This window comes from Hippopotamus amphibius, chromosome 8 (assembly GCF_030028045.1).
Source record: "Hippopotamus amphibius kiboko isolate mHipAmp2 chromosome 8, mHipAmp2.hap2, whole genome shotgun sequence".
Taxonomy (NCBI): Eukaryota; Metazoa; Chordata; class Mammalia; order Artiodactyla; family Hippopotamidae; genus Hippopotamus; species Hippopotamus amphibius.
This window is the reverse complement of record NC_080193.1, coordinates 16,538,274-16,554,555: the sequence shown is the minus strand read 5'-3', so window position 1 is coordinate 16,554,555 and position 16,282 is coordinate 16,538,274. Positions and strand designations below refer to the sequence as shown.

The 16,282-nt window shown below is 43.2% G+C and overlaps 2 pseudogenes; both read left to right on the top strand.

Annotated features, from left to right (window-relative positions):
* The first annotated feature begins 6,551 nt into the window (after positions 1-6,551).
* On the top strand, positions 6,552-6,875 carry LOC130858610 (60S ribosomal protein L36a-like; annotated as a pseudogene).
* Positions 6,876-13,793: 6,918 nt separating this feature from the next.
* On the top strand, positions 13,794-15,767 carry LOC130859129 (NADH-ubiquinone oxidoreductase chain 5-like; annotated as a pseudogene).
* Positions 15,768-16,282: the final 515 nt, after the last annotated feature.

The window sequence follows — 16,282 nt, the reverse complement described above, 5'->3', positions numbered from 1 at the left end:
GATATTTTAGCAATAACCTTGTCCTTGAAAGACGACTTTGCCTTGGGATTCCATCTTCCTGTTGGAATTCTTTGATTCCACCTCTTCCTCAAGCTGAGTCAATTGCCAAGACTGTAGGGAAATCTCACCACCTCCTTAGTTCTCACAGCAGGACCCGCATCTTTAACAAGGCAACTTCCTGACAAAGTATGTTAGATGGCCTCAGACAAAACTCTCCTAGCAGGGGACTGGAGAGGAAAGAAAAAATTAAAAGCAGAATAAAGAGAAGGGGAAAAAGGGAGATTTCTTTCTATTGATTTCTTTGCCAATGAGAAGTCTTTAAAAATCACTTTTTAGCTGCAGTCCTCAGATGTGTGAGCTGTTATGCTGAGGGAGGGAGAAAAAAAAATCAAATCTGAATCAGATCAAACTGTGATCTTTCATTCATCTGAACAGGCAGCCCTCTTGGTAAACAGAAAATTAGAAATTCAAACAAAAGAAAGAGGGAATGTCTGAGGCAGCACTGGCCTCAGGCAGAATTTTAAGGTTGGCAAAGTCTGACTTCAGAACCCTCCAGTGCCCCATGCCCACCCCCCACCCCATCCCCACCCCAGGAAGACTCTTCCTTGAGCTGGGTGAGGAAAGGAGGAACTTGGCTTCACCTCGCTCTCAGCTTCTCCTTCTGCTTTGCGGTAGACCTCCTGTCACTGTCCCATCAGTGCTCTCTGATGCTAGCAACAGACCCCCAGGAGGGGCTCATTGATAGTTCAACCAACTGTTAATTAACTGATAATGAAATCTAAGCTCAAGATTCCCCTGCCCTACCAATCCAAGGATATTTGAGATTTGTAAGAGGGAGCTCTTGGAGAGCCCAGAGTCTTCAAGACACAGACTCTACGATGGAGTAATAGTAGGCAGTGTGTTGATGGAGGGGTGTGGTAGATGCCGTGAGGTGCTGCCAAGATTCCCCTTCAGCGATGAAGGCTGCATTATCCCAACTGCTGAAGTACTTTTTAAAAGAGCCCTTTGCCACTGGCCCTTTCAGGGACTGCCTCAGCTGAAGAGAGATACCTCATCCAGGTCACACCCCCTTCCCTGGGCAGCCTGCACCCAATTACTGATGACCAGAGGGCATGCAGGCCCAGCCTTGTTGTTGAGACAACTTCAGATACAAGTTTGGAAGATCATCCCATCTTCAGAACTCCCCCTAAGGCTGGCTGAGGTTTCCGCAGAGACTACATTACAGCTCAACTTCCTCCTCTTTTCACTCCTGCATCCTTCCCTTCCCACCATAAGTATTGATCCCAAGGGTTCTCCCTGGTAAACATCCTGCATGCCAATCCCCATCTCAAAGTCTGCTGCCCCAAGGAATCCAACCTGTGACACGGCAATCAGAGAAGAGCCTCCTTGGCAGAGCCAACATGTTGCATCCCTCCAGGGACACCACTTCCACTGTTCTGTTTGGAAATGGCATGCCCTAGAGTTATGCAGTCCTACAGCCCTGCATCCTGTCACTGCTTCACATCACACCATCTACTCACAAGCATGCATTCATGAGCGCCCCGCCGTCCACTCTACCGACCTCTAAGACCGGGTCTTCTGGGTAACGGACTCTTTCACTGTGGCCTGTTTTTGTCACTCAGGGCTTGGCAGTGTGTTTTCTCTGTACCACTATCTGGCCTGCCAGGCTATTTCCCCATATTCTGACACTTCCCCCACATCTAGTCCTTCTCAAAATTTGCATGGTCCATCTTTGCCACTAAATAAATGGCACTGGGCAAATATCTGCCCTTCTGCGCCCCCATTTCCTCACCTGTGATTACGGTACAGACGGCTGATTAGTTCCCAATATCCATTATTCCCGCCTTCCTTTCCCAGAGCATGTGGCCACCCATGTAGACATTTCCCAGTCTGCCTTGCAGCTAGGTGCCACGTGGCCACATTCTGACCGGTGAAATTTAAGTAAGAGACATTACATGGTATATGTAACTATTGTTCCCCTAAAAGCAAGCTGTTTTCCTTCCACATTCCTTTCCTCCTTCCTGCTGGCTAAGAAATTCCAAGAAGTAGAACAGCTGCCTTGAATTCATAAATGCAAGCCAGTTTCAAATCAACAAACTCTGCCAGTTATATGAGAGAAATAAACTTCTATCAAGTTACTGTAGTTGGAGGTTATAACACTTTTGTATGTATCATAACCAATACACATAAAAAGATAATAACCCTTACCCCACAGCTCTCTTAACATCTAATCATCCTCAATGAGCATTTCTTCATCCTATTTCTGTTTAATTTCATCTCTAAATGAGGGGTTTAAAAAGAACAGATCTCAAGAGATATAGAATAACACAAGGAAAGATGCTGAGTTTAGTGCCCAGATAAGCCTGAATTCACCCTACATAAGCCCTGTAATCCAGGGCCAAGTCACTTAATCTGTCTGTGTTTTTGCTTCTTTGCTTTCTGTAGTTATCTCATAAGGTTGCTGTGAAAATCAAATGAGAAAATGTATGTAACATGCTTACGTAAATCCATGTTACATGATGGGTTGCCGGTTTTGCAGAAATAGATTCTTAATCAAGGATAGCTATAATTATTAGAGAGGCCACTTTGCCTGAGGGATATGAGCAGGTGCTCTGGAACCAGGCTGTCCAGGGTCGAATCCAAGCTCCCCCACTTACAACATGTGTGAACTTAGATGGGCTGCTAAAAACCCTCTGCATCTTAATTTCCCCCTCTATAAAATAGGGATGATAATAGTATCCACCTCATAGGTTCATCGTAAGGATCAAATGAATTGATAATTTTAAAGTCCTAGTAGAGGACTTCTCTGGTGGTGCAGTGGTTGAGAGTCCGCCTGCCAATGCAGGGGACACAGGTTCAAGCCCTGGTCCGGGAGGATCCCACATGCCGTGGAGCAGCTAAGCCTGTGGGCCACAGCTGCTGAACCCATGTGCTGCAACTACTGAAGCCCACACGCCTGGAGCCCATGCTCTGCAGCAGGAGAGGCCACTGCAGTGAGAAGCCCTCAGCAAAGGGTGGCTCCGGCTTGCCGCAAGTAGAGAGGCCCATGTGCAGCAACGAAGACCCAATGCAGCCAATAGAGTATATAAATAAATAAATAAATTCATAAAAAAAGAAAAAAAAAAGTCCTAGCAGAGTACCTAGCAGAAGGCAAGTGTTCAAAAATTTTACCTGTTGATTTTCATTATCAAAGCCTCATTCCAGGGCTGATAGTTTAAGACTCGCCTCATGAAACTGAAAAGCAACCAAAGGCTCAACTCAACGAAAATAGATCTGCCCTTGCTGACCTGCTGTTAGCTGAAATCCTCATTATTGAATCACTCCTTCAAATTAAGATGTGTTTTTATAAAAATCCTAGCCCCAAACCAAATGTATTAACAGAATATGAGACTGCTTGACCTATTTTATTCAGCAGAAATGCACTCAGTCATTTATCCATTTAAACATTTCCTAAGCAGCTATAAACATAGTTCAAGGCTCTTAAGGTATTAAAAAAAGTAATAATAATAGAAATCAGTTTCTCCAGACTACTACCTCAGATTTTAAAGAAAAAAGACCATGGAAGACACAGTTAATTGCCTCCATAATATCTATTCTCCTTTTTTGTTAACAGGACCAAATTTTATTTGGAAAAGTAAAGTGCCAGTTCCAGGCAATGGAACGTGTTGGCTTTAAGTTGATCATGACAGTCTTGTCCCTCTTCCAAGCCTCTCTTGCAGCTAAGGTGGTCATGTGGCCCAGCTACAGCCAACAAATGCAAGCAAAATCTACTGAGGGGGCATCCTGAAAAAGCACTTGCTTTTCTGGTAAGAGGAGACAAAGTGGCTGGTTTGGTGCCTTTGCCTTTTTCCCTGCTTGTCTTCTTTCTGTCTTGAAGGTGTATGAGATGTCTGAAACTGCAGCAGCTATCACATGATCTTAAGATAACAAGCGTGAAGGGAAGGCTGAGGGAAGAATAGATACACTGGCCTTGACATTCCCAAGCCACTCAATGAACCAATGTCAGTAACCGTTTACCTCCTGACCTCTTGTTATGTGCTATTACAGATGAGTTTTACTTGCAGCTAAATGCATTCCTAAATATACAGGTTCTCCCATGGAATGTGGAGCTGTAGCAGGCAGGTCCAGATAGTAGGTTCTAAGACATGGGGATATGTTCTTAAATCCAAGTTGTGGGGGTGATAGGAAGGCTATGAAGAGGGTGCTAATATTAAACCATTCCTATCGCATCATTTTACCTGCAACCATCATCTAATTCAACCCAGTCTTTTGTGTATTCCTCTATCATGGATCCGAGTGGCTTACTGATAATCCTAAGGGGCAAAATCCACCTAAAAGTATAGAGAATATGTACTCCCTGCCCTCATATAAAAGCCCGCTCTAGGGCTTCCCTGGTGGTGCAGTGGTTAAGAATCCGCCTGCCAATGCAAGGGACACAGTTTCGATGCCTGGTCCGGGAAGATCCCACATGCCGCAGAGCAACTAAGCTCATGAGCCACAACTACTAAGCCTATGCTCTAGAGCCCATGAGCCACAACTATTGAAGCCCACGTGCCTAGAGCCTGTGCTCCACAGCAAGAGAAGCCACCGCACTGAGAAGCCTGCGCACCGCAACGAAGAGTAGCCCCCACTCTCCGCAACCAGAGAAAGACAGTGCACAGCAACAAAGACTCGAATGCAGCCAATAAATAAGTAATAAATAAATACATAAATTTATTACACAAGTAAACAAAACCCCTCTCTATTTGGACAGACACTCCTTTCATATCATTTCTGTTCTAGCACATAGCAATTGTCTCAGAGGCTTCCTGTGACTTTTCAGCTTTGCAATCACACAGCAGTGGAGAAGACCTATTAATATCTCAGCTCATTTTTCAGTTGCAGGGCCATGATACTCACTGAACACAAACCATCTATTTGTCTACCACAAAATGGACCCAAGTATCTCAAAATGTAACCTCCTGGTTACAAAATGAGACAGCGCTTCAGGACCTCAGAGAGCACCCTTCCAGCACCCTTCCATGTCAATGCAAGGGCAATTTCTCCAGGACCTCCTCCACAATCCAGGGCATGGAATTGCCCCCTCTTGACATTATTAACCAGAAAAAAAAAAATTTTTTTTTAACCGCTGGATGGAGGGAGATAGCCATTTTTTTTAACCTGAAATATGGCAATCCACTTCAGAGGGAGCTTGGGGAAAAAAAAATGCTACTATCTAGCAAGATTAAGATAATAAGCACAACAATTCACTGAGCACCTGACATGTGTCAGAAGCTAAGATATTGTTGCTGTTTTGTAGAGGGAAAAACAGAGGAGTAAAAAGCCACCACATTATAAACACTTGCTAAGTGTCAGGCAGCCTGCGAAGCCATATACTCACACACACACACATATACGTATATGTGGCTTATATATAAATTAATATATCTATATTTACACACATAATCCTATGAACTTATATGCTTTGCTGTATTGATCTATTCAGTTCTTGAACTTGGATAAAAATAATTTAGATAGTGAGAGATACTTCTATTATTAGCCTCATTTTATGTGAAGAAATGGAGACAGGTAGTACATAGCTCTTAACAGCAGTATTAGAATTTAACTCAGGCAGTCTGACCATACCTAAGGAGACTGTATAATTACTGTGCAAAATATCATTCTTTTGAGGGTGAAATGAGTGCTAGTAATGGTAAGGCCAGAGTAGCAGGTGTGAATTGGGACTGCCCCACATAAACTAGAATATGTGGTCACTCTAGTTGTATGGGTCTCAATGAAATAAGAAATAAAGTAATGTACTTAAAGCATTCATCTCTATGCCTGAAATGTAATATGTGCTCAATATATTTTAGCTATTTTTATTATTACCCATCTCTCAGGGTCATTTTGAGGCCTTCATGAGATAGAAGGTGTGAAGTGGTCCAGAGATGCATAGTATCATCAAGTGTTTCCTTAACATGCCTCCTCCATCCTGTCCTCTTTCCAAAGAAGCATCAATTCCCGCACTGGACACCTGTCCCATGTGAGCAACGCAGAGCCAGAAGAATGTGAGACGACTCAAGGCCTGCCTGCCTTGGGTTGATGGATGGGAAACCAGTGAACTGCTGAGACTGGTCCAAACACCCATCTGCCGCATGCCAGGAAAGAAGCCGGTGCTTCTGGAGTAGCCATTGATGGCTGACTGGGCATCGGATATCTCAGCTAAATTCAGATTGGCAATCAACAGAGACTCCTCTGGAGACCTCATTTGCACAGGTTCCCTTAGCTCACCAGCATGTCATTTTGCAGTGGTGAGACCTTCATTCAGGGCAGCTGCGCCTGTTTCTAAGCAGTTGTCTGACGTTTCCAAGTTCTACCGCCACTCTCCTCCATGTCTTCACATCACTTCATTTTACAGCAAGGAAAACATTTTATCAATGGCCACTTTCCTTAAGGTGGGATTACAGATATCAAATCATGAAATCATGGAAAGCCTAGATAGGGCCGGATTGCCTTAAAAGTTTCTAGTCGGGCTTTCCCTCTTGATTGGGCTTTCCCTCTTGATTGCGCTTTCGCAAACATGGTGAATGTTCCTAAAACCCACCGGACTTTCTGTAAGAAGTGTGGCAAACACCAACCCCACAAAGTGACACAGTACAGGAAGGGCAAGGAATCTCTGTATGCCCAGGGAAAGCGGCGTTATGACAGGAAGCAGAGTGGCTATGGTGGGCAGACTAAGCTGATTTTCCAGAAAAAGGCTAAAACTACAAAGAAGATTGTGCTGAGGCTTGAATGCATTGAGCCCAACTGCAGATCTAAGAGAATGCTGGCTATTAAGAGATGCAAGCATTCTGAGCTGGGAGGAGACAAGAAAGGGCCAAGTGATCCAGTTCTGAGCTTCATATTTTGTTTTATTATGAAGACAATAAAAATTTGTTTGTTTACTTCAAAAAAAAAGTTTCTAGTCTGATGTACTCAATTTACAGATCAAGAAATGGAGATACAGTAAGAGACTTGCCTAATGTAATAGGCAAATTATTTTAGCATCAGAATGGGATTGGGGAGGGGACTCCGGAGTTGGACTACTCTGATTCAGATTTTACCTCCATCCCATTCAATTTACTTTCTCTCTCTGCACCTCATTTTTCTCAGCTATGAACTAGGACTAAGCATAGCACCTACCTCCTTATATTCTGGTAAGGACTAAAAGAGATAAAAACAAACAAACAAAAACCCTTAGCACGGTTTCCTAGGATTTAGAATAAGCATTAGATAAAGGTTGCATTTTATTATTAATATTAATGGAGCTGGTATAAGATTCCTCATCTCTTAGTAGGAAAAACTGAGTTTTTCAGATTCTGGGTGTGTCCTTAAGAAAAAGGACATTTTTTTTTAAGGTTTTGGATTTTTAAACGTTTTTCCTTTACAGCATTTAATGCTCTTAAGGTTAATGAGCCTGACCAGCATTTCTTTTTCTTTTCTTTTTTTTTAATATTTATTTTATTTATTTATTTATTTGGCTGTGTTGGGTCTTAGTTGCGGCATGCAGGATTTTTGTTGTGGCATGCAGAATCTAGTTCCCTGACCTGGGATCAAACCTGGGCCCCCTGCATTGGGAGCATGGAGTCTTAGCCACTGGACCACCAGGGAAGTCCCTTGACCAGCAATTCTTTTCTTTTCTTTTTTTTTAAATAAATAAATTTATTTATTTATTTATTTATTTATTGGCTGTGTTGGGCCTTCGTTGCTGCACACGGGCTTTCTCTAGTTGTGGCGAGCTGGGGCTATTCTGTTGTGGTGCGCGGCTCCTCACTGTCGTGGCTTCTCTTGTTGCGGAGCATGGGCTCTAGGTGCGTGGGCTTCAGTAGCTGCAGCACACGGGCTCAATAGTTGTGGCTCACAGGCTCTAAAGCACAGGCTCAATAGTTGTGGCGCATGGGCTTAGTTGCTCCATGGCATGTGGGATCTTCCTGGTTCAGGGATTGAACCCATGTGCCCTGCATTGGCAGGTGGATTCTTAACCACTGCATCACCTAGGAAGCCCTGACCAGCATTTCTTAAACTGTATTCCTCAAAGTAGTAGTTTCTTCCAAAGCTAGGAACTCCGTGAAATCCCTAGTTGGGTGGTCATACAAGTTTGAGAAATATTGGACCTTCTATGTCTTCCTCCCTGGAGGTTCATAATGCACATGCATGTGACAGATCCAGGAAGTCCTGCAGGAAAGAAGTCCGCATGACATCATTTAAGCTGCCATTTCCCAAATATACTTGACCACGAAATCCTTTCAAATATCCCCACTGGCACTAGTATCCCAGAACACGCTTTGAAAAAATTCTGAATTAGATCAAAGCTTCTTGAAGTCTCCCATTCAAAATCAGAAGCCAAGCCATGTCACCTGACATTCCACAACTTTTCAAGCTGGAAAAAAAAAAAAAAAATCTAGCAAATAACCCGGATCTGATGTCTTCTGCCCAGCCCAAGACTCCCATAGCACTGTCTTGACAACCACGTTTGTATAACTTTACTCTGCCAGCCCACCCCTTAGCTACAGCTAATTGAACAAGAGATGGATACTTGACTGCGGAGGAACCAATCAGATTTTCTCCAAAGACAGCCTGGTGTAGAGAGGTGTCCCAACTCTGAAGTCAAAGTCTCCAAACTCCTACTGCTGGAAACTCAGGAACTACTCTGCTTGGAGCTTCTTCCTCAAATGCGCCCCATGCAGTGGTAACGATGGTGGCCAGCATCTCCTGCCTACACCCTATTTCTCACTTTCCACAGTTCCATGAAAAGTCCCAGAACTGAGTCTTGTTGGTCCTAATTGAGTCTTGTCGGTCCTAATTGGCACCACCCGGGTCACTGATTCATCTTGGACCAATGACACAGGACAAGGGATATGGGCCTCTGATTGGCTGGGCCTGAGTCACATGGCCATTTCTGGAGCCAGGATTGACAAAAAACCCATCTGAATCTCACAGAACTGAAGATATAGGAAGAGTGGTTCCCCAAAGTAAAGCTGAGGTTCTGTCACCAGAAGAGGGTATCGAGGGTGGACAGATAAAAATAAAGATGTCCACCATACCCAGGGCCACGTTACGACTTCTATGGGTCTTAGGCACTTCAGTCTTCATGAGCCCCTTCCTCCACAAAAACATGAATATCTGAAATTGTATTTTATGAATGTGTTGGCATAAAGAGAAATATGACCCAGACTGGGTGATATTCATGCTATTCTTCTGATTTTAGAAGAAATTAAAACATTTTTATGGACTCTAGGCCCTGCACCTACTGTGCCAATGGACAACTCAGCCCTGACCACACCAGCTCTCAGAAGGAAACTTTTCCAGCAGAAACTTGTGCCCACTCATGTGCCTGCTTTCTGCCCCACCCTCGAGCCTGTCCCAAGAGTTCAGGAGGAGGGACAGCCAGTTTTCCTAAAGAACCAACCTGGAGAAAAGGGAGCCAAGTAAATTATGGGCTTCTTAATCAGCATAACCTTCCCACCAAGGCATTTATCTGCCAGAGTGCCTTAATCTGCTTCCAAAGTTCACATTCATTGACTGCCCAGTCTCCGAATGGTGCTGGCAGCCCTCTTCACAAACCTCTCATTTGCCATAACCCAAGCTACCTTCACGGTTGTTATTTTTAGGATTACGTGAAGCCAGTAACCTTTTCCTTTCTCCCTACCCCACCCTCCGTAGAGATGAACCAAGGGAATGTTTTCATGGAGAGGAAAACCAGAAAAAGAAAAAAGCTGAAAAGGGCCCTGACTGCTTTGAAAGCAAAGTCCAAATGGGACTTTCTGAGGTTAGCTAGAAAATCTCTTGTCCCTAGTGATGTACCCTACACTACTGTGGGCAGAGGGTTACCAGTCAGCACAGTGTGGTTCATGTATTCCTATCTGTCAGTCATTTGCTTAACACGCTGGTGGGTTTTGTCATATTTGTGTATCAACTGTAGAATTATTTATTAAGCTTTTGTTTACTTTAAACCATCTCACTTTTTCCACATAATCTCACTCGAAGCGTTTCCATCCATGAGATCAAAAGTTTGATAAACCAGTTATATTTTTCCTGATACATTTAATTAAATATTAACTATTAAAATAGAAAATACTCCTAGTAGAATACCTGCCACTAATTCGCTGCATGACTTTAGCAAGTCACTCGCCCTCTCTGAGCTTCAGTTTCCTGGCCCAGTTGACCTCTCAAGCTCTATGATTCTGAAATTCCAGAGCTATGTTTAGGCAGTTGCATTTTGTGAGATTATGTTCCACTTTTTCTCCCACTTTTGTAGCTTTTATTTTTCTGAGTATTAATTTTTAAATGAGGTGGGAAAATTACATAAACTTTGAAAATAAAATATGTCTTAAAGTATTCTTTTCCCTTTATGCTCTATATTTCAAATCTATTGGGTTCTTTTTTTCAGATTTCTGTCCACCCAAGCTCCTTCAAAACTTCAGAGGTTTTGTACATGCTGTTCCCCCTGGAGGCAATGCTCTTCCCACAAGCTAACACTTATTCACCCTTCACATCTCAGCTCAACGTTCCTTGCTCAGGGAAGCCTTCTCAACCTCTTACCACCACTTCCACTATGAGTCAGGTCTTGCTTCTAAATGCTTCCATATCATTCTGTTTCTCTGGATGTAATTTTTTTCTTATTTGGAGGATCATTCTAGTGTCTGACTCCCTCACTAGACTATAAGTTTCACTAGGACAGGAATAGCATTTGATTTTCCTGACACTGTGTTTCAAGAAATTTCTGTAGTGCCTAGCACACAGTAGGCATCCAATTTGTTGAATGAATAAAATCTCCAGGAGGGGGTGGTTTTGGAATTTCATAGAAACACATTTCTTTTGATAACCTATTCTAGGGACTCTCAACCTTTTCGGTCACAGAATCGTCCTTAATGTCTAGCCGAAATTCTCCTTACTCTTGGCAGAGAAAACATTTTAGAAATAGAGTTATACCTGAATGCTGTAGTCTTGGAGAGCCAAGGAGAAATTATAAACTGCTTCTCTGATGAAGCCCTGGGAATTTCTCCCACTCCCCACACAAGGCAAGATCTAAATGTTCTTGATGCATGTTAACTGCGAATGAAGCCTACTATCACCTGTTTCAACATAATTACTGTATTCGCAAAGTTCAGCCCAAGGCTGTGACTCTGCCTAATGGCTTTCTCTAGTAACTGGAGCCCAGTGAGCCTGTGCCCAGGAAAGGGAGAGTTAGTGCTCCTGGGGTTAGCGCTCAACCTGTGACTGATGCTAGTTAACAGATAAATATCCCAGCTCTCCCAGCTGGGATACTCTGATTGCCCACAGTGGTAACCTGCTTAATAACACACTCCTTATTGGCTTATTTCCTTTCATTGTCTCATTTACACCCCCTCCACCACCCCGACTGTGTTGGACACTGTGAAGCACCATCTACACGTCCCTTCACTGAAGGACTTGTTGCCCTAGCTGCTGGGAGGGCTGGTGGCAGACAGCCTTCAGCTGTCAGTCCCTTGAGGAATTGCCTCAGCTGCAGAAAGCCGTCTTGCCCAAGGATGCACCCTAAATTCTGGGAAGCCCACATCCAATGACTGACTGATGCGGGTTTGTGAAGGCTTAGCCATCCTAGCCACGTGTCGGACAACCTAGATGGTGGTTCTAGCTTCAGAGCTCCCTGCAGGGTTGGCTCAGGCTACTGCTGAGCCTGCACTGTGGCTCACCTTCCCCCCTGCCCATCTCTGCTTCCTTCTCCTTCTTTTTATAGCTGTTGATTCCAAGGGCATTCTTTAATAAACATCCTGGGGCTAACTCCATCTCAGAGTCTGCTTTCTGGGGCTTCTGCCCTCTACAAGGGGGAGAGCTAGTGAGCCAGCCAGCTATCCGGCTGTCCCCCTCGGAGAGAGGGAAGGCTCTACAAGTAGGAAAGTGAGCTTAGTGGTAGGCTCACCTTATATTTGCAGCCTGCAAAGCTGCACGGGATTATCCCTATTAGTAACAGTATCAAATACCTACAGCATTGATTACCTGCAAAATCTTAACCTTCTCCAAACTTAAAAATTATTATCCTGACTATTATATTGAAATCATGTATATACAATGGAATATTACTCAGCCATAAAAAGGAATGAAATTGAGTTATTTGTAGTGAGGTGGACGGACTTAGAGTCTGTCATACAGTGTGAAGTGAGCCAGAAAGAGAAAAACAAATACTGTATGCTAACTTACATACATGGAATCTAAAAAAATGGTAGTGATGAAGCCAGTGACAGGGCAAGAATAAAGATGCAGGTGTGGAGAACGGACTTGAGGACACAGGGGCAGGGCGGGGCGGAGGGTGGGGGAGGCAGCCAAGGGGGAGCTGGGACGCAGTGAGAGCGCAGCACTGACATATACACGACCAAATGTAAGACAGCTAGTGGGAGGCTGCTGCCTAACTCAGGGAGATCAACTTGATGATGAGTGATGACTTAGGTGAGATAGGGAGGGTGGGAAGGCAGCGCAGGAGGGAGGGGATGTGGGGATATATGTATAAACACAGCTGATTCATTCTGCTGTACAGCAGAAAGTGGCACAACAGTGTAAAGCAACTATACTCTAACAAAGCGCTAAAAAAATATGATTATCAAAAAATAATAACTTGAATCACTACCACAACCTACAGCTTACTAATTAGTTTCATCAGTCTATTCCTTCTTAACCAAGGTAATGACAACAGCCTTAACTTTTCACTAATCTTTTTCTCCAACTCCCTGTTAGCACCTTTACGAATTCTAACAACATGACTCCTACCACTAATACTCATGGCCAGCCAACGTCACCTGTCTAAAGAATCGCCAACTTGGAAAAGGCTGTATGTTACTATACTAATCATGCTAGAGATGTTCCTAATGCTAATATTCACAGCCACAGAATTGATTCTGTTCTACATCTTATTAGAAGCAACACTGGTCCCAACATTATTATTACCCACTGAGGAAACCAAACAGAACGACTTAATGCAGGACTTTTTATTTTATACACTAGTAGCGTCTCTTCCACTTCTAGGTGCTCTCGTCTGTATCCAAAATACTACAGGTTCACTAAACTTTTTAATAATCCAGCGCTGAACCCAAACAATACCTAACTCTTGATCCGGTATTTTCATATGACTAGCGCATGTCACAGCTTTTATAGTAAAAATACCCCTCTGACTGCCTAAAGCGCATGTCGAAGCCCAAATTCTACAGTTCTCACAGCCATACGACTCAGACTTGGGGGCCATGGTATGCTACGAGTCACAGCGATCCTACACCCCTTAACAAACCACACAGCATATCCACTCTTCGTATTAGGCATAATCAGAACGAGCCCAATCTGCGCCAGCCTTAAAATCGCTCGTTCTGTACTCATGCATTCTCCACACAGCACTTGTCATCGGAGCTAACCTCACCCATCGCCCACGGCCTCACGTCATCTATATTATTCTGCCTGGCAAATGCAGATTACAAACATATTCAGGGCTGAACCATAATTTTAGCCTGTGGCCTACAGATGTCTCTGCCACTCGTGGCAACATGAAGACTACTAGGAGGTCTTACAAACGTAGCGTTACTCGCCCCCCGCCCCCGCAACAATCAACTTAATCAGAGAACTGTTGGCAGAAATATCATCTTTTTCATGTTTCAACATCACCAACACCCTAATAGGGATTAATGCAGTCATTACGGCCTTAGACTCTGTATACACTAACCATACACAACACTGACATGAGGAAACACCTTCCTAACGCTGCACCTATTACCCTTCTACTATCACTCAACCCCCAAATTATTTTGAGACCCATGTACTGTAAGTATAGTTTGACAAAAACATTAAGGTGTGACTCTAACAACAAAAGCTTATATCTTCTGATTTACTGAAAAAGTATACAAGAACTGCTAATTCATGCCTCCATATCTAACCAAACTTTTAAAGAATAGGAGTAATCCATCGGTCTTAGGAACCAAAACACTGGTGCAACTCCAAACAAAAGTAGTACATTTATTCCCTTCTTCTACAGCAGTCACACGAACCATATTAACTCTACCAATTAAAATAACAACTATGCCCATTTTATGTAAAAATAACCAGTCTCATATGCCTTCATAACCAGCTTAATTCCCATGACAATATTCATTTACTCAGGCCAAGAAATAATCATTTCAAACTGACACTGAATTACTTACTATCCAACCCTAAAACTATCACTTAGCTCTAAATTAGACTACTTCTCAAGTGATATTCCTACCAGTGAACTCGACCACAATTCATCACGTGGTCAATCACAGCATTCTCAACATGATATACACACTCAGACCCTCACGTTAATAGTTTCTTCAAATATCTACTCATATTTCTCATCACTATATTAAGTTTTAGCTACTGTCAACAATCTTCAACTTTTTATTTGGAATCCACTGCTACTGGAACGAATGTCAGGGCCAAACAAACGCAAACACTGCTGCTCTTCAAGTCATTTTACATAATCGCATTGGTCTCTAATTGGATTCATTATATCAACAGCATGGTGCTTACTCAACTTAAACGCATTAGACTTATAACAAATTTTCAGACTTGACTTAAATCACGTTAATTTACCCCAATCGGGCTTCTCCTAGCTGTAGCTGGAAAATCCGCCCAATTTGGCTTCACCCACGACTTCCCTCAGCAATAGAGGGCCCCACTCCAGTCTCGGCCCCACTCCACTCAAGTACAATAGCTGTAGCACGTGTTTTCTAATTTATCCGTTTTCATCCACTAATAGAACACAATAAAACCAGCCAAACAATAACATTATGCCTCGGAGCCATCACCACCCTATTTACAGCAATCTGTGCTCTCACCCAAAACAACATTGAGAAAACAGTTGCCTTTTCCATCTCGAGCCAACGAGGGCTTAAAATAGTAACCATTGGCATTAACCAGCCCTACCTAGCCTTACCCCGTTATCTGCACACACGAACTCTTCAAATAAATGCTATCTATGTGCTCCAGGTCCATTATTTACAGTCTAAATGACAAACCAGATATTGGAAATATAGGAGGTCTGTTTAAAGCAATACCTTTCCCCACAACTTCTCTCATCATCGGAAGCCTCGCATTAACGGAGATGCCTTTCCTCACAGGCTTTTACTCCAACCACCTAATCATCGAAACCACCAACGCATCCTGTACCAGTGCCTGAGCCCTCCTAATTATACCTATAGCCACAGCCCTAACGACTGGCTACAGCACTCAAATTCTTCCCACTCTTAGGACAGCCTCGCTTCTCTACTCTAACTTGAAATGATGAAAATAATCCACTTCTAATTAATTCCACTAAATGCCTTTTAATGGGAAGTATTTTCACTGGATGCTTTATCTTCAGCAAGACCTCTCCAACAACTCTTCCACAAATAACTACGCCTTATTATTTGACATTAACAGCCCTTGCCATGACTATTTCAGGGTTTATTCTGACACTTGAAATCAAACTTACTACACAAAATCTAAAATTCAATTATCCTTCAAACCTATTCAAATTCTCTAATCTTCTCAGATACTTTCCAGCTATCATACACTGTCTCTCACCATATCTAAATCCATCAAGTCAAAAATCAACATCAACCCTGTTAGATCTGCTTTGACTAGAAAATGTGCTACCAAAATCTACCTCACTTTTCCAAATAAAAATTTCCATACTAGCTCTAGACCAAAAAGGCCTAATGAAAGTTTATTTCCTCTCCTTCCTCATGACACTTGCCTTAAGCATAGTTCTATTTCATTTCCATGAGTAACTTCCATAATTAGCACAACACCAATTAACCATGGCCAACCAGTAACAGTCACCAGCTGCGTACCATAACGCAGCAATTCCTAAAGCTTCCTTACTAAAAGACCCAGAATTGCCAGTATCATAAATCACCCACCCCGGAGGATGGCTGGTTAGCCAAAGACGGGTAAGATTCCTCACCAGGGCTGCTTTGCTCTCCACACCCAGCTCAAATCCATGCCCAGCTCAAATCCACACCCAGCTCAAATCCACACCCAGCTCAAATCCACACCCAGCTCAAATCCACACCCAGCTCAAATCGGACCCAGGAGGCAAACAAAGATCATTGCCCCAGTAATGTGAGGCCTTTGTTTGTTTACTTCAAAGATAACCTTGTTTGTGGGACTAAAGTGGGAGTGTTAGACCCTTAGGCTATGCCAAGAACTCAATAAAAGCAACATGGGATGAATCAGCGATGCTCTTGATCCTAGAGGTCTTGAGCCCCCCTGGTCCCATCTTTCTCTTCAAAAAAAAATAATA